The sequence below is a fragment of the Peromyscus maniculatus genome, chromosome 1 (genome assembly GCF_049852395.1).
Source record: "Peromyscus maniculatus bairdii isolate BWxNUB_F1_BW_parent chromosome 1, HU_Pman_BW_mat_3.1, whole genome shotgun sequence".
NCBI classification, from domain to species: Eukaryota; Metazoa; Chordata; class Mammalia; order Rodentia; family Cricetidae; genus Peromyscus; species Peromyscus maniculatus.
Window position 1 is genome coordinate 103,735,499 of NC_134852.1, and position 24,080 is coordinate 103,759,578.

Here is a 24,080-nt window from a genome sequence, read left to right on the forward strand (position 1 = left end):
TGCTTTTTAAAAGTAGATTCAGTAATCTACCTTTTTAATCTTATATCTATATTCCTGTTTTTCTTTTCAGAGTAGATTAAATAATCTACCCTTTTGTCCTATTATATCTGTATCTTTTTTCAGAGTAGATTCAATAATCTATTTTTTATTTTATTATGTCCATATCCTCCCTTTTTTTTTCTTTTCAGAATTTTTCTTAACTCAGAGATCCAGATGGATCTCTGCCTCCCAAGTGTTAGAATTAAAGGTGTGTGCCACCACCATGGGGCCTCTGTGTTTAATCTAGTGGCTTGTTCTGTTCCCTGTCTTCAGACAAATTTTATTAGGGTACACAATATACCACCACACCCTCTCTTGGTTTTTTGAGACAAATCTTGTGAAGTGCAGGCTGGCTTTGAGCTCACTATAAAGTAGAGGATGACTCTGAACTCCTGGTCCCGAGAACCAGGATTACAGGAGTGTACTACTGTCCCACTGTGTCTCTGCATTGCCTTTCTTTATAAATGCATATTAATACTGGGGGCATCACTCTTATTTCCTTTTTCCTTCCACATATCTACAAAATTGTTATTATAGTCTAGAAATGTAAAAGATTCCACATTGTTTTGTTATACAGTCTGCATTTAACTCTTGCCTGCAGTCACCTAGGTATTACTATGTAACAAATTATAGAAGCATTTGGGTGAAACAACTTCAATTTATAATCTCGTAGTTCGGAGGGTAAGTTGGCTGGCTCTTCTAAAGTAAAGGAGGAGGATCCTTGATAGGCTGGGGTCCCTCATGGGTCTGCAGCCAATTGTTGGATCCTGTAGGGTTAGATTGTTTTCAGTTGGCCTCAATTTTGATGGCTGGTGTGTAACTAGGATTGTACTAAATTTAGTTGTTATGTATCTTTAATGTCTTTAAACCTACAAGTATCTAAAAGGTTTGTTTTGGTATGTGGGGTTTTTTAATTTTCAACCCTGCTTTCTCACAGTCAGAATATGCCTAATAATTTCTTTATCGTTATAGGCAAATTAAACACTTTGGGCAAGTGTTCTGAATAGCTGCTCTTGCCATTGCATCACAAGACAAAGCATGTGATAGTAATTTGCTAGATTATTGGTGATGCTAAGTGTCATTTGGCTGAAGTGGGAGTCTGCCAGGTTTTGCAATCCTGGGGTACCATGTCCTGCATTTACATATTGTACTGGTTAATTTTATGTCAACTTGACACAGGGTAGAGTCATCTGAGAGGAGAGAACCCCATTTGAGACAATGCCTCCCTAAGCTCGAGCTGTAGGCAAGCCTATAGGGCATTTTATTAATTAGTAATTTATGGAGGAGATCCTAGCCTATTGTTTGGCTCTTTTGGGGGCCTTGCCACCCAGCTCCCTAATCACACGGAGGTGTAGTTGGAAGTTTTCCTGTGTCCCGTCCGGTCTGCAGCTGCTCAGACCCAAGTGAACACACAGAGGCTTATATTAATTAAAACTGCTTGGCCATTAGCTCAGGCTTACTACTGACAAGCTCTTACACTTAAACTCAGCCAATTTCTGTTAATCTATATGTCACCACATGTCCCGTGGCTTTACCTGTGTGTCATTACTTGCTGCTCCCTGGACAGCAAGCTGGCATCTCCTGACTCAGCCTTCCTCTTCCCAGAATTCTCCTTGTCTGCTTATCTCACCTATACTTACTGCCTAGCTACTGGCCAATCAGTGTTTTATTAAACCACTGTACAAAAGCATTATCCCACAGCACAGAGGCTTATTCTTAATTATGAATGCCCGGCCTTAGCTTGGCTTAGTTTCTTGCAAGCTTTCCTTAACTTAAATTATCACATCTACCTTTTGTCTCTAGGCCTTTCCTGTTCTCTTATTTTTATAAATCTTACGCTTACTCTGTGGCTTGCTGTGTAGCTGGGTGGCTGGCCCCTGGAGTCCTCCTTCTCTGGTTCCTAGATCTCTTCTCCCAGTTTTCTCCTTCTATATATTCTCTTGGCCTGCATGCCTGCCCCCCATTTCTTCTGCCTTGCTGGTGGCCATTCACTTCTTTATTAGACCAACAGGTGTCTTAGCGAGGCACAGTAACACAGCTTCACAGAGATCAACAAATGCAACATAAACAAAAGTAACACACCTTAAAATAATATTCCCCAACACCAGCCCATTGTGGGTGGGGCTGCCCTTGGGCTGGTGGTTCTGGGTTCTATAAGAAAGCAGACTGAGCAAGCCGTGGGGAGCAAGTCAGTAAGCAACACTTGTCTATGGCCTCTGCATCAGCTCCTGCCTCTAGGTTCCTGCCCTGCTTGAGTTCCTGCCCTCATTGCTTTTGATGATTAATGGTTATATGGAAGTGTGATTGAAATAAACCCTTTCCTCCCCAAGTTGCTTTTGGTCATGATGTTTCATCACAGTAATAGTAATCCTAAGACAGATGTGTTTGAACATATCTGGTTAATGTTCTTCCAGTTACATGAACATAAATTTGTTGCATACATTTGTATCTAGTATGTCCAACTGAGTTCAATGGTGACATAAAAGAATGTAGCCTGACTGAAGGAATATATAGTTTTTCTTGAGTTATTTATTTAAGAGATGGTCTTGTGTACACAATTTGACCTCCAACTTGTGGTGTAGCTGAGGATTACCAGGAACTTTAGATCCTCCTGTCTCAACCTGCCCAGTGCTAGGATTACAGTGTGCACCACCACACCAAGTTTAAATAATGCTGGAGATTGAACCCAGGGCTTCTTGCAAGTTAGACAAACACTTTACCAACTTAGCTATATCTCCAGTCCTTGAATTATTCTTTCAAATCCTGAAAAAGATAGCAGATGAGTAACAGGTCTTTATTAACATTTTAATAGATTTTTTTTTTTTTTTTTTTTTTTTGGTTTTTTTCGAGACAGGGTTTCTTTGTGTAGCTTTGCGCCTTTCCTGGAACTCACTTGGTAGACCAGGCTGGCCTCGAACTCACAGAGATCCGCCTGGCTCTGCCTCCCGAGTGCTGGGATTAAAGGCGTGCGCCACCACCGCCCGGCTTAATAGATTTTTTTTACATGTATTGATTTCATGTGTGTGTGAATGTATGCGCACACATGTATGACACAACTTATGGGTGTTGGATCTCTTCCTTTCATCACGAGGGTTCTGGAATCAAATTCAGGTTGTCAGTTTGTGGCAAGCACCTTTGCCTGCTAAACCATCTTGCAAACCTATTAAAACTTGTTGTTGAGTGGCAGGAGAGATGGCTCAGCTGCTAGGACCACTTGTTGCCCTTCTGGAGGACGCTGGCCAGAGTTGGATTGCCAGCACCCAGATGGTGTGGTTCCCAAACAACCATCTATACCTCCAGCTTCAAGGGATCTGACACCCTCTTCTGGCCTCCAGAGGCACTCACATACATGTGACATATTCTCTCTCTCTCTCTCTCTCTCTCTCTCTCTCTCTCTCTCTCAAATGCACGCATGCACGCGCGCACACACACACAGAGAGAGAAAGAGAGAGAGAGAGAGAGAGAGAGAGAGAGAGAGAGAGAGAGAGAGAGAGAGAGAATGTATCTTTGAGTCTCAAGACTGAAGAATATCTTGGTGGTAGAAAATCCCCAGCATACACAAAAACCTTATTAAAAAAAACTTTTTTGAAATGTAATGTACCTGGGGTATGTGTGTGTCATGGTGTACATGTTGACAACTTTCAGGAGACTGTTCTGGGGATGAAACCAAGGTTACCAGGCTTGTGCAGCATGTGCGTTTAAGTAAACACTCCTTAAGCCATTTCACTGGGCCATGAATTCTCTTTAATGCTAGTATCTTGATACTCTGCCTGACAGGAATTCAATGTGTTTGTTTGGAATCTTTTATTCAATTATTCACCTATGTGTTCAAGAAATATTAACTAAATGTTTAGCCAGTAAATTGAGATATTGAATTCAGTAGTTGGTTGCTTCCCCCACCCCAAATTATCTACATATGGCTTTTTGTTATTTTTTTTCAGACTCTGTCGACATTTTATAATTTGTTTTTTCATAATTTGCAAATCGCTAGTTATATGGCCTCTCAACTCATTATTTGTAAAACAGGGGTATTTTTTTTTTAAGATTTATTATGTATACAGTGTTTTGCCTGCATGTTTGCCTGCACACCAGAAGAGGGCACCGGAAGGCATTATAGATGGTTGTGAGCCACCATGTGATTGCTGGGAATTGAACTCAGGACCTCTGGAAGAACAGGCAGTGTGCTTAACCTCTGAGCCATCTCTCCAGCCCAGTTTTGTTATTTTTAAAACAGGGATAACAATAGTGGATATACTCTTTGGTGACTGAAAGAATTTAGTTACAACAATTCACACAGCACACGTCGACATGAGCACAGGGTCCGTACCATTTTTACTAGAAATGTCAGAACCAAGCTGTGGTTCAGCATCCAAACTGTCTTCTCTCCACTGCTTATTTGTTTAGGGTTTTCATCTGTAGCTCAGGCTGGCTTTGTACTCATGCTTCTTGCCTCCAACCTCCCAAGTGCAGGGATTACAGGTGTGAGCTATACTATGCCCAGCTATTCTCTATATTTCAAAGAGAACAATGGAGATAGTAATGATTCTTAATAACTAGCCAGAGGACATAGAGCTATTACATTGGAGCTATGGGGCTATCTAATTTCCTAACTGTGCCTCTACCTATAACAGAGAACTTTTCAGGATCCTTAATGACATGTAGAAGTGAACCAGAGTTCCTTTTGTAATGATGGAAACCAGCTAATAGCCTCACATGTCTTCTGAGAAACAAGATGTAGCAAGGAACTGTTGGGGGAAACTCCAGGCATAAAAGCTAGAGTAGGGGTTGGGGATTTAGCTCAGTGGTAGAGCGCTTGCTTAGCAAGTGCAAGGCCCTGGGTTCAGTCCTCAGCTCCAGAAAAAAAAAAGGGGGGGGGGAGGGAAGCTAGAGTAATGTTATCTTAAAACTACAGAAATCTACTGCTGGAGTTATCTCCAGTCTTGCCCAGGCCTGCAGCCACTCAGACCCAAATAAACACACAGACACTTATATTATTTAAACTGTTTGGTCTAACCCAAGCATATTGCTTTAAAAAAAAAAAAAGGTTGAGAGATTTTTCTGTCCCTTATCAGAGAAATCAAGAGGTTAGGATTGATTTGACCTCAGTTCTTAACTCCTTCCCTTTAATCATCCAAGTAGGGTCATCTAGTTGATTTTATTTTTAAACCTCTCTCTCTCTCTCTCTCTCTCTCTCTCTCTCTCTCTCTCTCTCTCTCTCTGTGTGTGTGTGTGTGTGTGTGTGTGTGTGTGTGTGTGTGTATGTGTGTATGTGTGTGTGTTCATGTGTATGCTGGCCCATGAGCTTCTTGGCATTCTCCTATCTCCACCTCCCATCCCATAATGGGAACACTGGGATTATAGTTGTATGGTACTATGTCTGGCTTTCCATGGGTTCTGGGAATCTGAACTAAGGTTTTCCTATTTGTGTGGCAAATATGTTATCTACTGAGCCATCTCTGTACCTCTGGTTGGTTGGTTTGTTTATTGAGACAGGATCTCACCTTGTAGCCTTGGCCTGGCCTGGAACTCTCTATGTAGACCAGACTGGCTTTGAACTCATAGAGATCTGCCTGCCTCAGCCTCTAGAGTACTGGGATTGAAGGCATGCAGTACCATGCTCAGCAGCTCACCTGTATTTGTCCAGGGACAAGGAAGTCACTAATAATTCACCTAGTTGTTCAAGCTAGAGACCCATGAGTTTGTATCCTTCATTGTTTTCATACAATGCACCAGCACGTTTTTTCAGTCCCACCTATCTGCAAATATAAAATTCATCTCTACTACCCTCACCCTGGCCCAAACCTCCTAATCCTTTCTCCCCTGTTCCAACTCTTGCCTCTTTTATATAGTCTCTCCTTCACACAGCAGCCAGAATTACTATTTTTTGTTTTATTTTTTCTCATTTTAATATTCTTTTAAAGTAAAACTTTTAGTTTTTTCATTACATTTATTTATTTTTTGTGTGTCTATATGTGTATGTATGTTTGTGTGTGCACCATTGCAGATGGGTATGGAGGTCAAATCTGTGCTCTCTGGGGATGGAACTCAGGTTGTCAGGCTTAGTGGTGAGTGCCTTCCCTAACCTGCTGAGCCAATTCCCCTGCCCTAATATTCTTTTATTTTATTTTTAAAGTCAGCATACACAATAATGATTTTATAATGATGTGATCATCAGGGTGAGCCCCCCCCCTTTCCCGGATTCTAGGGATCAAATTCAGCAAAGCCAGTGCTTTACTGACTGAATGCCTTAGCTCAGTATCATCTCTTTAAAGCATGAATCACGTCATGCCATTTCCCCTTTAAACTTGTTTTTTATTTCCCATTTCCCTTAGAACACAATGGTTATTTGCCATGGTTAACAAGGGCCTGCCTCCTCTGAACCATCTACCTTCTCTGTGCTAAGCCTCTTCCCATTCCCCAGCAGTCCCCAGTCTGGTCCTGCAGTTAGCGCTTGCATTTCCTGTTTCTTCTGCTCCCAGCTTCCTAAATTAAGTGGCTGACTCCTCATTTTCCATATCTCAGCTGGAATCCTCCTGCCTCAGAGAGGCTTGCCTTGATTCTCATTTGATTGCCAGAATGGAAGGGTGTGGAAGTCATATTCAAAACGCATTTGAAGCTGGGTGTGGTAGTGCGTGTCAGTAATCCCAGCATGCAGGAAACTGGGGCAAGAGGATCCTGAGTTCAAGACCAGCTCGAATCATGTAACAAGGACTGAGTGTGGTGAGGGCATTCCTGTAATCCCAACTCTTGGGTGTAGAGACAGGATAATCATGAGTTCAAGGCTAGTCTTGGTTGCGCAACAAGTTGTAAGCCAGCATAGGCTTCACAAGACACTGTTGCCAAAACAAAACAAACAAACAAACAAAAATAAAGCAAAACAAAACAACCCCCCCAAAAAGCCCCTCAAACCAAAAACCAACCAACCAAACAAACAAACAAAAAAACTGAGAAAAACAACAACAACAACAAAAACCCAATCAAATAAACAAACTAAAAAAAAAAAAAAAATCAGGTTTGAGCTTGAGCTTTAACCCTTCCTGTGTGACTTTAGGCAAATTATATTACCTCTCTGGCTTCAGTTGCCGCCTTTGCTGAGTAGCAATCCCATCTGCCTCACAGAATGTTCTCAAGGCTAAGTCACCAGCTGCCTGGCTAATGTGTGCTCAGTCTACCTCAAAGCCATCATGAAACCTCACTGTCCGTGCATGAAAGAGTTCTTTCAAGTTCCAGTCTGCTTCATGGAACTGTGTGTGGTGTGCCTGTGTGTGCATGGCCCGCAAGCGAGTATGTCATACTCCGGTGTTATACCCCCTCCTCCAGAGACATTTACCTGGCTTGAAAGACAGCTCTAACTCAGTGTATGAGCTGTTGGACTGGGTAATGACCACCCAGAAATGTCAAGTCCAGAGCTTTGGCTGGAGCACAGAACACAGACCTCGAGATCTATGTGAGCAAACCGGACAACACATAGCTCCTTTCTTGTCAAGATGGATTGGGATGCTCTGTCTAGACAGTCTTTTCTCTTGGGGAATCACAGTTGCTCTAGGTAGAGGCATATGGTCTCCTGTTAAGAATACAAAATGAACCTGTGTGTAGCTGGGTGGAGGCTGCTGTAAGGTTATGTGGGTCGGTGGAGCAGTGTGCAGGAAGGAACTGTCTGTCTCTCACAAGTGGGGGTGGGTGTCTGGCTAATGGTGGCAGCCTCCTCTTCCACACATGTAGTCAGTAGAGGCCATGTGCTTGAGAAGGTAGAGGTTTAGTGATCAGCCTTCCCAGGGCCACTGGCTCTATGATTCTGCTGAAGGGTACCAGGGAGGACCAAAGGTAAGCGTAGAATGTGGATTTGCTATTGGGAAGGAGCAATCTCTGTGAGACTTGCTTGCTTGGCATGATGGCTTAGGCTCGTTTCCTTCTGTAGGCTGCTAGAGTATTTAAGGTGGGAATTAGATAGCCTAGGGTTAAAATCCTGGTACCAATTAACACCAAAGCTGTAGTTTCTTCATAGGAAAATGGAGATAGAAGGGACTCCTATCTTATCTAATTGTTCTGAGGATCACATGATAGAAAGCTGGGGAAAAGCTTAGCTTGGGTGCCACGCACATGGGCAGTGTGCAGCTAGTGAACATTCCCCACCCCCTTCTTTTTGTTGAATTTGATTCTTCCCAGTGCTGAGGATCAAATCCATGGCTTCACATGCACTACAGTTTTGTTTTGAGATAGGGGCTCACCCAGTAACTCTGTCAGGTCTGGAATTCAGTATGAAGTCCAGACTGGCTTCAGGCTCACAGTGGTCTTCTTACTTCAGCTTTCCAATGTTGGCATTTACAGGTGTGAGCCAGCATGCCAAGCTTTAGTTTGTATTACACACACACACACACACACACACACACACACACACACACACACACACACACCCGCCCCCTCTCCTCATGTTATGTAGGCTGGCCTCAAATTCACCTTGAACAACTGATGTAGTTCCTGCCTCTACCCAAGCGATAGGATTACAGGCATGTGCCACCTGTATGCCTGGGTTATGTGCCTTTAAGGATCCTCCCCAGGATTTCGTGCATCCCAGGCAAGAGGTTTATAAAACAAGCTGCATAGCAAGGCCTGTAGTTTGGATCTGTGATGGGCTTTACTCATCCTGAACTTCAGTCTCGGTCCCCGCCCTGAAGAAGTTACCCAGCCTCCTGAATTGGCCTTTTCCCCCATCACACACAATTTAAATCCCCCCTCCTAGAGAACACGAACTTGAGGTCAGCACTGCTGATGCCCGGAAGTGCTCCAGATGCACGTTTCTTTCCCTCTGGTTTTCAAGTTTGTGAAATCTGGTCCCTTCCCTTTAAGCTCGTTAAGATTCTCTCCTAGCTTTGTATGCAGCTGTGGGCAGGCAGGCCGCTTTGGCAGAAGGAAAGAGGAGCCTTTAAAAAAAAAAAAAACGACTGTTTCATAATCTGTTGGCACCCAGATCTACTGCAGCCACACCCTGTGCTTCTCAGGGTCCTGGGTCCTGTTGCAGTCAGCGTGTGCCTTGCTCTAACCTAAATAACCCCAGAAAGCAGCTGCTGGGAAAAGCAGTACTGAATGCAGGATGGATTTTTTTTTCTCTGCACTCCGGGAGGAAGCTGGCTCAGGGATTCTTAGCTGCAGAGGGAGGGGCATTCGGTCTTGGACTGCAGTCCTGCCTTGCAGCCAGGGGTTTTCTGGTTTTCATTAAAATTCTTGGGCTGTCTTTCGAGGTTGCTCCATTGGATATGACCGTGCTGTAGCTGTGTGCGCTGTTCTCTCAGCTTCACACCCATCACATACCAGTGGCCCCAGGAGGAAAGCAAATCGAAGGTGGGAAACAGCCTGGCAGAGGGGTTTTTTTTGCTCAGGGGTCTTTGTTGTGGAGGGGGGGAACCCCCAAACTGTAGAGCTTGAGTTTGTTGAGTTTCAATTACACACAAGAAGGCAGACGTGAGGATGGGTGGGTTACAGCCAGCTCTTAAGGGCAAATGGAGGTCCCATTGCCGGCATCAGCTTGACCTGATCATTCTTTGGCAGTGCTGATACCTTTGTGTGCCCAATGGGGTCTGGGCCAGGGTTGGGGCCAGTTCTCAGAGGGTGACAGGCTTTTTAATGTGTTAGTTGCTGGTTGCCGAGAGAAGCTCACCAGAGAGTAAAACCTGCACCGCGGGAGCTGGGTGGCTTGTGATTCTGCAGCTAACTTGCTCTGTGACCTTGTACCAGTTACAGTCCCAGCCTGGACTTTGCCGTGTGCTTCTCAGGATTAAAGGAAACAAATTATGTAAAGCTCTCCGCCAATCCTATATTCTCAACCAACGGTAAACGTTCTTATAAATTGGGCTAGATTTGACCTGTCACTCGAGCTCACCGAGCTGTGTCCCTGTTCTGTCATCTGAAGCGTTTGTTCGGCCTCCCTCCCAGCTTTATGCCATTTACGAATCTGAGGCAAACGAATTCCCCAGGGGCAAGCTGGAAGTCTTCTTACTGGAAAAATATATCAAGCCGTATTATTGGGTTTCCTGGGGAGAAGCTTAGGATGTCAGATATTTCATCGCTAGGTAATTTAGTAGAAGGAAAGATTTTTCTCTAATCATTCTTGATGGATAGATGGCGAGAAAGCCATCTTAGTTGATCTTGGGAATAAATATCCCCCGATGGTACCCCCAAAAGAGCATCCCTGGGGTGCTCATCTGCCTTCTCGTAAACTCCATTTCCAGTCTTTCTTGTAACTCTGTCTGAGAAGCTCCTGTTCTAGCTGTAGGAGAATGCTTACAGACAAGCCACATTAACCTGAGCCATAACACGAACTAAGGAGTGCTTTAAGCTCTAAGATCAAAATGATGTCTTCATCATTCCATTAATTAAATTGAAATTGTTGATTCCCTGGAAACAGTTATTGCCCCCCTCCCCAAAACAAAACAAAACAGTGATTCTCCTGACTATTGCATTCACCATCCCCTTACTGTTCTTTGTGGTTTAACCAATCATGCTTGTATTACTTACTTAAATCTATGCTGTTTTATTTTGTAAAAACAGAAGCAAGCACAAACCTAATGGAGGTAAACCCTGGGCCAGTCTGGCTTTTATCTCCCTAAGAGTTAGGAAAGGTTCTAAGGAGGAAGAAAGTGTGAAACATTGAGAGCAAGTGTGAGGGATATAAGATCATCCACTGCTGGGGTATCAGAGGTTTATCATGTGGTCACAGAGTGGATGGCTCTGTCTTTTCTGTATGTGTCTCCCTGGTCTTCCTCCAGCTCTTAGGAAATAGGTCAGAGTCAGATTCCTGTAAGTGGAAGTGAGTGCCTATCCCTGACCCAAACAGGCACCAAAGAGGAGGTGTGCAGCTCTCCCTCAGCAGATCAGGAAACAACCCGGGCAGTTTTCCCTGTGCAGGCTTTGTGAGGTTAAGGAAACTATGCAGAAATGCCTAGGGACTGCCCTGACCTAACAATTGACTCCTAAAGCCAGCCAAGGGCCAGGGCTTAGATTTACTGGAAACAAGGGGAAAGATGGCAGGTTAAATGATACTCTGAGAATTCAGAATGTAGGACTTTCTATCGGATGTCTTGTAGGACATTCTGTTGTAGGGCATTCTATTGGACAACTGTCTTGGCTTCTGAAACAAGTTAATGACATTTAAAAAAAAAAGTAGTGACTTAAGAATTATAACCAGAGCTGGACCCAGTAATTCACATCTGTGGCTCCAGGTACTTGGGAGGCTGAGGCAGAAAGATTGCTTGAGCTGAGGAATTCAATGATAGCCTAGCAAGGCCCCATCTAAAAAAAAAATATAACTAGCAGAAGTATGTGAATCTTGCTTTAGTTTGGGATAGACTATGTATTCACTTGCTGGGACTGCCATAACGAAATACCACAGGCTTGGATGACTTAAACAAAAACTTCCCTCAGCTCTGAAAGTAGGGAGACCAAGGTGAAGGCACTTGTAGGTTAGTTTCCTTGGAAGCCTTTCTTGTTGTCCTTTCCTGCAAATGCCCCTGTTTCTATGTCCTAGTCACCTCTTCTGGACGGATACCAATCAGATCAGGGCCACTTTAACTTTATTACTTCTTTAAATACCCTGACCCCGCTGGATAAGGTGGCACAAGCCAGGCGGTAATGGTGCCTTTAACTCCAACACTTGGGAGGCAGAGGCAGGCAGTCTCTGTGAGTTCCAGGTCAGCCTGGTCTACATAGTGAGTTTCAGGATAGCCAGGGTTGTTACACAGAGAAACTGTGTCTCGAAAAACAAACAAATAAACAAACCCAAAACTGTGACCCCAATTATAGTTACATTCTGAGGGTTTGGGAGATGGTTAGTGCTCCTGTGTGGATTTTGGGGAGTAGGACACAGTTCAGCTCATAACATGTATAAAGGTATTTTTTTAAAAAAAAGACCTTGGGGAAATTTTATCAAGGATTGTTAGGTGATAAAAATGTTACTGCTATGTTTAGGAGTGATAATAGTATTTTGAAGGAGAGGTGATATAAAAATGGACTTTGAGATACATAAAGATGGGGTACTGTGAGGTGGAATAAACAAAATAAATGTGGTGCATTAAGTCAGTATGCCAAATTCTTGACAGTTGTTAAATCTAGATCACGGGAATAGGAAGGACCTCCTTTTGTGTTTGAAATTTAATAATCACACATATAAAACAGAACTATGACAAGAAAGGATTTACTGGTGGTGGAGTGGTTGGTAATGACCGTTTTGTTTGTTTGTTTGTTTGTTGTTTTTTTTCGAGACAGGGTTTCTCCATGTAGTTTTGTTGCCTATCCTGGCTCTCACTCTGTAGACCAGGCTGGCCTCCAACTCACAGAGATCCGCCTGCCTCTGCCTCCCGAGTGCTGGGATTAAAGGCGTGCGCCACCACCCCGGCGGTAATGACCATCTTTAACATGCCTCTATCATGGCTTTCCCATCTGGTTGGCTTCTGTGTGTGGTAGTCAGACTGGGGACCTCCGTCACTGAAGCCTGTACATCACTTGGTGAAGGACCTCCTTGGGAGCAGCTTTGAAGAAAGTGAATGGAAAGTGAATGTCTGTGGGCTTGAAGGTGCTTTTACTGTGCTCTCAGACTTGGTCTGTCTGTGCTTTGCCTAATGTAGTACTTACTCCTCTAGATGCTGAGCTGACATACACAACAAAGGTAACTTAAGGTGGAAAGGATTTATTGTGGCTTCGGATCTGAGGTTATAATTTCTCATTACTGGGACGGCATGGTGCCCCAGGTGTCTGGCCACTGTGTCAGCGGTCAGACAGCGAAGCGAAATGAATTCTGGGGTCCAGACAGCTTTCTTTGTTTTCAGTCTGGAGTCACAGCTCAGTAGATGGTGTTGCCCACATTCAGGGTGGATCCTCCATCTTCAGTTAAACCTTTCTGGAAGTACCCTTATAGACATCCCAGAGGTGTGTTTCCATGGTGATTCTAAACCCAGCCACGTTGACAGTGAAGATGAGCCATCACACCTAGATATTACAGTGCGTGTTGGAAGTCATTTTTCTTTGCCTTTTAAAGGTATTGCTTCATCTTCTTGCTGCTGTGGAGAAAGAAGTCTCAAGGTTCTGATTTCTCATTCTTTGTATAGAGCCTATTTGCTTTTTCCCTGGATGACAACTTAGGGAAGGAACCTTTTCTTTGTCTGACATTTTCTGAAATTTCACAAAATCGTTACGGCGGTTGGTGAGCTGAATCATTTCAACATGGCAATCCGAATCCTTTACTTCTTTGACTTTTTATTGAATAACATTGTTATTCTTGATATTCATGGTATTTCTTTCATTTCCCCTTCTCCCTTTCCTTTTTTAAAAAATATTTATTTAAGCCGGGCGGTGGTGGCGCACGCCTTTAATCCCAGCACTCGGGAGGCAGAGCCAGGCGGATCTCTGTGAGTTCGAGGCCAGCCTGGGCTACCAAGTGAGTTCCAGGACAGGCGCAAAGCTACACAGAGAAACCCTGTCTCGAAAAACCAAAAAAAAAAAAAAAAAAAAAAAATTATTTATTATGTATACAGTATTCTGCCTGTATGTATGCCTGCATGACAGAAGAGGGAACCAGATCTCATTACAGATGGTTGTGAGCCACCATGTGGTTGCTGGGAATTGAACTCAGGACCTCTGGAAGAGCAGCCAGTGCTCTCTTAACCACTGAGCCATCTCTCCAGCCGCCCCCTCTCCCTTTCTTGAGAGTTTATTTTATTCAACTACAGGCCCATTATACCAGTCTACCAGAGCATTCATAATGTCCCTCTTCTATCTTCCACATCTTTATCTTTTGATTTTTGCTTTGTGGATTTTCTCATGTTTATCTTTTCATACTTTTATTGAGTTTTTAAAAATTCTGCTATTATGTTGTCAAAGTTGTCAGTTTCTAAGAACTTTTTTTTTTTTTTCCCTCACAGCTTTTTCTCTTAAACTGTCCTGTTTTTGTTTCATGGACATAGAGTTTTTACATTTTTTAATGTGTATGAGTGTTTTGTCTGCTTGTATGTATGTGCACCTGTGGGTGGCTGGTGCCCATAGAGGCCAGACAAGGGCATTGGATCCCTCAGAACAAAAATTACAAATGCTTGTGAGCCACTGTAGGGGTACTGGGAACCAAACCCAGGTCCTGTGCTAGAGCAGCAAGTACTCTTAGCTCAGAAGCCATCTCTCTAGCCATCTCTAAGCCATTTTATTCCGTTATATTAATGAGGACATTAGTGGTATTTTCCCCTGCTTTCTATGTAGTTAGTATGTATGTATGTATGTATGTATGTATGTATGTATGTATGTATGTATATATGAATTTATCTATCTATCATCTATCTATCTATCTATCTATCTATCTATCTATCTATCTATCTATCTATCTATCTATCTATCTATCTATTTTTTGGTTTTTCGAGACAGGGTTTCTCTGTAGCTTTGTGCCTGTCCTGGAACTCACTCTGTAGACCAGCCTGGCCTCAAACTCACAGAGATCTGCCTGCCTCTGCCTCCCGAGTGCTGGGATTTCAGGTTACTTTTCTTAAGATATCACTCTGGATGTGATTCCTTAGCTGTGTTGCTCCGGGTTAAGAATATGTATGTTATGGTGGTGGTGGTGGGGAGTGTGTGTGTGGGGAGGGGAATGTGTGGTGGTGGTGGGGGGAGTGGGTGTGGGTGGGGGAGTGTGTATGTGGTGGTGGTAGGGAATGTGTGTGGTGGTGGAGTGTGTGTGTGGTGGTGTGTGGGGGAATGTGTGTGGTGATGTGTGTGTGTGTGTGTGTGGTGGCGGAGTGTGTGTGTGGTGTGTGTGTGGGGGAATGTGTGTGGTGGTGTGTGTGTGGTGGTGTGTGTTGGGGAGTGTGTGTGGTGGTGTGTGTGTGGTGGTGGTGGTGGGGGGAGTGTGTGTCGGGGGCGGGGGAGTGACAGGAAGTCTGTCAAGATCTTAACATTATAGTAAGGGTAAGAAGCTGCTCAGTAAAGACCACATAGAATATGACTTCATTTCTACAAAATGACCGGACTAGACAAACTGATGGAGACTGAAAATGGATTAGTAACTGTCCAGGATTGGAGTGACTGCAAATGGGGATAGAGTTTCTCTGAGGGAGAGGAGAGTGTTCTAAAATTGATTGTAATACACTTTTCAAATGTTGAATTGGATGCTTAAAAGGATCAATCGTGTGATACGTGAATTCTGTTTCAATAGAGCTATTTCAAAAGGTGGCCAGGAAAGTCCACAAGTCGGATACAGATTACTAGCTCTGGGTCTAACTGGAGAGCAATTGCTGTGGGTTCTTTGTGAGGACCCCCTGATGTCAGTGTTTTCAGGATTTCCCTTGGCTGCTTCCTCTCTCTTTGCAGAGTGAGATTCTGCCTGACCATGTGCTGGGACACAAGAGGAATAGTAGGAGGGCCTGTGCATTGCATCTTCGGTAACCATGGTGCTGTTTCCTTCCCCACCTCTCTGGGTTCTCCAGGGCTGAAACATGCTGCCTCCCCACTGTGGGAAATCCGATGATGTCAAAGGTAGAGAGGAGGCACAGTGTTCTCTTTGCTCAAGTGCTCCCAGCATCAGTTATGGATATTCCTGTTTCCTTGCTAGCCTTGTCTCCTCTCCCCCAGAGTCATTTGGAGCAAATGCTAGACCTTTGTACGGATGCTCCCGAGTGAGTTTGCTCAGTGAGGAGGAAGCTGGAGCTGTACGTCCTTGAGCAACTTTTCCCTGTGTTCTCTTGGCGTCCTGGCTGCTTCCTTGGAGGAAAAGGCCCTGCTTTGTCCTGGCCTTTCAGAGGAGCCTGGCATTCAAACAACTGAGTCTTGGCTTTCACCGCAGATGTCTCAGGATTCAGATTTCTCCAAGCATCACTTCTTGTTCATCTACTCCCAACCTTCCTGGATTGGACACCATCCTCTTCCCTTGTCTGTGTCTGTACTTGCAAGGTTTTGTTAGCCGAGGGGAGAGGAGAACATTTGACTGAGTTCGTATACAGTTTCGGGAATATGTAAAATTAGATGCAGTTCTGTGAGCCAGCTTCCCCAGAAGTTGGCTCCTTACTTTTTCTCTGCAATCTTGTCTCAACATAGACTATTTAACCCTCTGGCCCAATTTTATTTATTTATATATACATATATTTGCTTGCCTGGGAGGCTTTCAGGTATTTTCAGGACACTGGGGAATCTTAGTTTCACATACCTCTCTTCTGAGGCACAGATGAAGAGTCCTAGATTTTTTTTCATCCCTTTGGCTTTTCTGCTCACCTCCCATTTAGAGAACCAGCTGCCTGCACTTTTCCTTTCTGCACTGTGGCTTGTTTACTGGCCTGTCTGCCCCATTGGCCTGTGGAGCAGGACTTGGTTTTATTCTCCTCTGCATCGTGGTTACAATGCTTCCTTCCTAGTACACATTTCTTAACTCACAGACTGGATAACTCAGCATTGTGCTCCCAGGGGTGGGGCAGGCAAGCGTACAATGGGCCCTTCCCTTATTATCTTCTAAAGGCACTCCCGTGCGGGGAAATATTAAACAGCACAATGTGCTTTGTGAGCTTGTTATGGAACATCATTCTCTCTGTGTTCAAGTCTTATTTTTTAACCCAGTCAGCAGGTTGGAAAAGAAGGAGGAGGGAAGGCTTCGTGCATGTAAACATCTTAGCAAGGATGTGCTGAACTGAGTCAGACAGGCAGTTGTCGCCTTCCGCTGCTACAAAGGCTAGGGTCTGTCTGCACTCTGCTTCCCACTAGAGAAGGAAATCATTCGTTCTGCACTGACAGATACACACCTAAGGTGTTCCTCTGCTTTTTCCATTTGGACGAAACATTAGGAGAGTTTTGGAAACTGCTGAATGCATTCTTGAAAAATCTGATGTTAGGGTATTATCTGTGTGAAGTCCTGTTCAAAATGAAAGCATGGAACCATGAAAGGATAACAGCATGTTGTCTCTTAAAGGGCTTCCCCACAAATGTTAGAAATAACCCTCAGGAGGAAAGGTGCAGGGAGCTACTGTGAAGCAAACTTGGGGTGCTGGGTTAAACAGTGACAAGGTGTTCCTTTCTTCAGATCTCCTGGAGGGGAGAACAGTAGACAGTGGGCTCTATGTGCATCTCGGGAGGAGCACAGCTCAGAAACAGCTCCTCTACTCCAGCCGATTCTTTTTGGTCCAGTTCAGTGCCACTGTCTCTGAGGCTTTCCAGTCTGCCCCCAGGGATATTCAGCCCTTTGCTCTTTGAATGACACTGCCTTTGGTGCCTAGTCATCTCACCTTCCTCCCCTACCTTCTGGGAAGTCATGTATGTCTGAGTCATGTTCTGTCTCCTTCTTTCTTCTGTACTGGATACTCCAGAGAGCCATCCCAAAGTGCAGAGGACACTGGTGGGGATGTTCTTGGGGTAGAGCCCAAGGGAGCTTGGGAGCTCAGGATCCTCATTTCTCAGGCATATAGACAGGCAGCAGGTAGACTCCCCAGTGAGGATGCGGAATCAATGTAGGAGACTGATCCTGAACAGGAGATACTGGGAATCTAAAATGAACGTGTTCGAGATCTGTGTAAGCACTGAGTGTGTCAACTTAATTCCAATCTTCAAGTAGATTGTGTTTGTACCACTTCACAGAATATTAAATAGAGTGTCTGGCACAGTAAAAGAATTAGGTCATCTATGAGTCTATGTATGTATCTATCCGCCTTCTAACACTTTCCCCAAAGCAGCTTTAAGTTTTATGAAATAGAAAGTCCTATAAATAAGTATTTATGAATGCTGAGGTAACTGTTGTAATTAGGAGTAGGCACTAGGTATTATGGGAGAACCAGCTAGCAGATGCTAAGTTATGCATGGGGGATGGAAGGTGGCTGTTCCTGGGAGGGAGGGAGGGAGGGAGGGAGGGAGGGAGGGAGGGAGGGAGGGAGGGAGGGAGGGAGGGAGGGAGGGAGTGGTAACTGAGCAAGTAGGAACAAGAGTATAGTGACTGAAGGAACTGAAAAGAAAGCTTAAGAGTGAGAATTACCATGGTGCCTTGGGGGTCACTGGTCATGGAGTGTGAGTTAGATGCAAGGCAGGAGAACTTGAGAGGGTGTTGTAAACAGGTTGAAAAGTTTACCTGTTGGAAACCTCTGCCTTCCAAGTGCTAGGATTAAAGGCATATACCCCCCGCCCCCACTCCAGGTTACAAGCAGTTAATGGAAGCCAGTGAAGCCGACTTTTAACCAGTCCTTAGAAAGGACTATAGCAGGCGTGTTTTCTATTGCGTTACACAATGCTGGCCTTAACCTGGTTTGATATAAGGCAAATCTACAGCCATCTTTCTTGTTTGAAATCCAACTAGGAAATGATTCGTCAAGGGCCTACAAATGTGTTGAGCTACGTGCTCGGGACTATGGGCAGTTTAATACAACATATAGAGTATGATCTGTCTTCCTGAACTTCTTATTGGAGAAATTGGCACTTACAAAGTGATTGGGGCCAAGAGAATTAGTGTTTATGGAGCACTTGCTATGTGCAGGTACCATGATGGGAGTTTTACCAAAGTACCTCACTAAACTTTCACAGCAGGCCTTGAGGTAGGTGATACTGTTTCCACTTTCTAGATGGAGGAGCCAAGCCTGGGAGAGTAACTTGCTCAGGACCCTTCAGCTCGTAAGAGGGACAGAGCTGCAGTTCCAACCCCAATCCATCTGAATCCACTACTAGGCTACTGGCTCCTGTTAACAGTGGCCAGTAAGTGTCTTGGATTTCCTGAAGCACTCTTTCTCCCACTCTGACACTTGAACCAGAGAATAGTTTCAAGATTTGATATGATCAAGAGCTAAAGGTGTGTGGTTCACATAACCTGGTCTTACGATGAAATTTCAGAGGAGAGGCCAGGAAGACTCTGAGGGAGATGGCTTTCCATTGCCCTGGAAGCAGGAATAGACCGAAACAGGCAATGGTAAGCTATAGAACGATGCAGCTAGGCAGAGCAGCATTGTGCTGCCATGTGATAAGCAGGTCATGTATGAAAAGAGCTGCTGATGAAATAGAACATGTGGCCACTTTCAACCTAAGGAAACTAGCAAAGAAAAATTCTAAACTGTCATGTGCTTTCATTTCCATCTTAGTCTTGTTGAAGGTACACTGGCATTAAAAAGCCTTTCTGATGCACTGCAGAGTTAATTCCTTAGTTTTTCTACTGACACGGAAATGTGGTTTTCCCATGTCTCCATTATCTCAACAACTGGACTCTGAACATAAAAAGGCAACAACACCAGCAAGGGTCCCATAGTTAGTGGAACCCCTGACATATTGCAAACATCAATGACATTTGAAAGCAAACCCAGTCTGTAATGAAGAACAGAGCTTGCTCACAGAGATGCAAGAAGGGGATGTATGTTTTTGTTGGCTTGCTCAGCTTTGTTGTGGTTATCTTCAGAACCGGGGCTTGGCATCTTTCCAGAGAATCCTCTGTGTGCATTAGAGATGATGGTGATGGTGTGGCCACAAGGGGATGTGCTGGGTGCTCAGAGCAGACCTAGCTCCTCTGATAACAGTTTAGTTTTATTTTTTTTTAACCTTGGGGACATTACCGACTTTCAAGTTTTCCTATAAGGCCTTTGCAATTTGTTGCTCTGTCTTTCCTTCCACTCTCATTAAAACTACTCTGACATGGCGAATTCTCAGTGCCAAGTAGACGCACTCCAGTGTTTCTTCACCAGGAATCCAAAAGAAGCCAACTCCAGGGAGTTTCTAAGAACTCTCCTACTTTTCTAATACTCTGTCTCTCTCTCTGTCTCTCTGTCTCTGTCTCTGTCTCTGTCTCTGTCTCTGTCTCTGTCTCTCTCTCTCTCTCTCTCTCTCTCTCTCTCTCTCTCTCTCTGTCTCTCTCTCTCTCTCTCTCTCTCTCTCTCTCTCTCTCTCTCTCAGGGTTTCTCTGTGTATCCCTGGCTGTCCTGGGACTTGATTATCTCCCTGTCTCTACCTCCTTAGTATTGGACTAAAGGTGTGCGCCAATCACTGCTCAGCCTAATGTTATCTCTTAAACTTTCCGAAGTAAATTCCTTTCTTAATTTAAAGCATATTGATATCATAGCCCTATCACCAGCTCTAACTTTCTGTGTCTCATTTCTGATACAGATTTCCAAGTTGCCTGTAGGTTTGGCTTTACTCTTTGTCCTCAACTAATCATTTCCCACTATTCCACCAGAACTATCCTTGTCTCTCTTACTCAGTAGCTTTCATGTCAAATCTAAGGCTACTTCTTTTAGGTGTATATATGTGTGTGTATATGTATGTGTGTGTGCGTGCGTGCGTGCGTGTGTGTGTGTGTGTGTATGCATGTATATATTTATTGATTGATTTTGTGCCCTTTTTGTGGGTAGATATGCATGCATGTCTGTAGAGGTCTGAGGTCAACATCTGTGTTGTCCTCAATCACGTCTTATTTTTATTTTTTGTATGGATGTCTGTTTGCCTGTATGGATCAAGGTGTCTGAGGGTTTGATATCCTCATCCTGGTGGTTACTTTCTTTGAATAGCATCCTTGGCTTTTGTGAATACTGGTCAACTTTTCTTTTTCTGTTTTCTGAATAAATATTTGCTTAGTGTCTATTGGAGTGCCGGGCTATGAAGATACAACTAGAAATTCACAGGGGCTCCTGTCATAAGGCCTAATGGAAGAAATGGGTAGTAAACCAAGAAATGTATGAACATGTTCCTGTAGAACAGGGAGGAGGCACACAAGAGGGGTGACTAATTGCTCCGAGGAGGGGACTTCAGAGATCTTCCTTAGTAGTCAACAAGCAGAAAATGCCCCATGGCTAAATGTGTGGTGGGATGAGCCCACTTTGGCCCAGACTCTAGGAGCCTACTCCAACTTGTGATCCCAGTCACAGCTATGGCATTGACATTGCAGGAAACAAAACCAGAGCGCTGTGCAGGGGCTGGGTCTTGTATATCCTGCTAGGAAATTGGCACATGCTTGGAAATCCGGCCATAATGATAATGGCACAGCTCTGTACTTTGCCTGAGGATTTCTGGAATGCCAGGCTCTTTGGTAGGCATAGTTACAGGTAGGTATTATTATAATGCTTATTTACAAATAAAAGAACTTAGGTACCAGGGCAGGGTGGGATGGCTCAGTGAATAAAGTGCTTGTTGTGTGAAAATGAGGATCTGAGTTTGAATCTCCAGCCGAAGAGGCCGGGCGTGATGATGTGCTCCTGTAACTCCAGCCTTGAGGGAGGGTTGCTGGCAGACAGGCAGATCTTGGGGCCATGTTGGCCAACTAGCCTAGACAAACACCATGCTCCAGGTTTAGCTAGAATCCTTGTCTCAAAAAATAAGGTGGGAAATGACAGAGGAAGACATCTGAACTCAACCTCTGACCTCCACACATGCATGCATAGGTGAGTACACCCACGCATACATGCATACACACAAAAGTACACACAAAAGTGTACACACACACACACACACACACACACACACACACACACACACACAGAGAGGAATAATAGAATAGTCACCAAGAGGATAGGAGATTTGCCTAAGGCCACCTAACTCATGACAGAGATGAGCTCCTGACTTAGGCAGTTTGAATTTAATGTTCTCTCTTTCAATCAGGGCACTGCATTTCCTCCTACAGATGACTTTGTGAAGGCAGCAGGGAGCCCTGAAAGAGATTTGCAAGTTGCAGTGACAGGATAGGATTAGTTCATTAGCAGGTTGCAGTGGAGTCACATTGCATCTTGTATAGAGGCTGATTTCTAAAGACAGTATTACAGACAGCAAACGGCAAGTTCTGTTTCTCCTTGACCATGAGGGACATTGCTCTGTTGGTGACATACTACATCTCAACCAGTCCAACAAAACAGCTTTCCTCCATAGGAACAGAGGGCAGTGTCACAGGCAGGCAGTTGATGAATAGTAGGTTTCTGTTGTGGGCACCCATTGTTTGGAAGCACAGAAGGGTCACACTTCTGCAGAAATGGATCCCCTCTGTAACAACTGCACCCAGAGTCCTCTCACTAGGACCCAGAGCAGAGCATGGACTGCATGCCGAGAAAAGGGGGTGGGGAGGGACAGGAGGAGAAGCTTCTGCAGCTGCTGCCTGCAAAGGAGTTTGGCCTCAGTGAAGGTCAGAGCAGGGGAAGAACAGAATAAGGACATGAGCCATGTACAGGAGGTTAAGTATTCTGGACAAACAACCAACTGGATCTGTTCCCTTCAAGGTCTTTCTGATCTGAACATTTACTATGGCATCCTTTCTGCTTTCAGAGTCTTGTAAAATTCCTTCTGCTCTCCAGCTACTTCAGCCTTAGTACCAGTGCTTTCTTGCTCTTGTCTCACTGATACTGACATCGATCTAAGAAGTCCTCTGCAGTGTTAGACACGTGGAGCAATCTATTGCTGGAGAATAGTATTTTAAGATGTGTTACATTTGTTTATGCTGTGGAACATTTGTTTAATGATGCAAAGATGTGTTGCATTCTTTTATGTTGCATTTGTTTAACTCTGTGAAGCTGTATTACTTTGCCTGTCTCAACCACTTGATGGTCTAATAAAGAGCTAAATGGCCAATGGCAAGGTAGGAGAAAGGATAAGTGAGGCTGGCAGGCAGAGAGAATAAAGAGAAGGAGAAATCTGGGAGGAAAAAAAGAAAAAGCAAGAGAATAGGAGAGGAGGATGCTAGGGGCCAGCCACACAGCCACACAGTGAGCCACAGAGTAAGAGTAAAAGTAAGATATACAGAAGTAAGAAAAGGAAAAAAGCCCAGAGGCTTTTCCTTTTGGTAGGTGGGTTAATTTAAAGTTAAGAAAATCTGGCAAGAAACAAGCCAAGCTAAGGCTGGGCATTTATAATTAAGAATAAACCTCTGTGTATAATAATCATGTGTATAATTTATTTGGGAGCTGGGTGGCAGGCCCCCTAAAAGGGCAGACAACCAACTACAATCTATCTGTTTTGTCACACTGGCATACTTATTGTTCTTTGCTTAAAAACAAACATTAGATGATGCCTCTTTATAGACCTTGAAACAAATCACCAAGATGGTTTCATTTAGGACTTGTGTTCAGTTCCCTGTTCTTTTAAAAGTTGAAATAATTTTATGAAATATCTTTTAAAAATTGACTTCATTTTGTTTTATTTTGATATTTTTTAAAGATTTATTTTATTTTTATTTATGTGTATGGGTGTGTACACCATATGTGTGCCCTTGGAGGCCAGAAGAAGGTGTCATATCTCCTGGAGCTGGAGTTACAGGCAGTTGTCAGCCACCTGATGTGGGTACTGGGAACCAAGTCAATTTCCAGTCAGGTCCTCTCTAAGAACAGCATGTGCTTTTAACTGCTGAGCTCTCTCCAGCTCCCTGACAGACAGTCTCACGATGTAGCTCTGGCTGGACTGGAACTCTTTTTGTAGAGTAGGCCGGCCTCAAACTCACAGAGTAGTTCATCAGCCTTTGCCTCCCCACTGATAGGACTAAGTGTACCACTAACGAGGAAGAAGAGATGGAGGGGCACGCTGTATGCTGAAAGGGATTGTGCTCCTATTGCCAATTTATTTTCCTGTTTCTTCACATTAGAAACGTGTGCATTTGATGTTTAAAGGAAGATGAAATTTAAAACATAACATGCCTGGAATCCCATAATTTTAATCCAGAGTATGTTTTACATTCCGAATTCCCTTGTTCACATACATAACTGCCGTCCTAACAATGCAGCTCTGTGCATTTCTTTCCTATTGCTCATATTGTTTCATATTTCTGCATGGTTTTCATAATTGGCATTTCTAATGGCTTCCCTGCATAGGATGGTGTGTGTTCTATATGAGCTAACTCTCCTTGGACATCTGTATTGCTTCCAGTTCTTTACTCTGTTAGCTAAGAGGTGATGAGCATTTCTTTGTTCAATTATCATTTTCCGTTTGTCCAGTTCTTCCCTTCAAGTGAATTCCCAGCAGTGAAGCCCCTGCATGGAAGGTGTGCCTTCTATGGCTTTGGTTAGATGGTGTTCTAGAGAGCCATGGGAATGGGAATGGCCACTACCATTGCACTTGTGTACCCACAAGTATGTTTCTTTTACCACCATTGAGTC

At 44.0% G+C, this 24,080-nt stretch overlaps 1 protein-coding gene across 2 annotated transcripts in view; it reads left to right on the forward strand.

The window, feature by feature from the left end:
* Rab30 (RAB30, member RAS oncogene family) overlaps positions 1 to 24,080 on the forward strand; it is a 99,618-nt gene that overhangs the window by 33,980 nt on the left and 41,558 nt on the right. The window contains exon 1 of one of the 2 annotated variants that reach the window (XM_016010114.3): positions 9,263 to 9,378. The exons of the other annotated variant lie outside the window; for it this stretch is intronic. The gene's annotated coding sequence lies outside the window, so the exon portion shown is untranslated. Of the gene's footprint in view, positions 1 to 9,262; positions 9,379 to 24,080 lie in introns of those variants that run through there. 2 annotated transcript variants of the gene reach the window in all.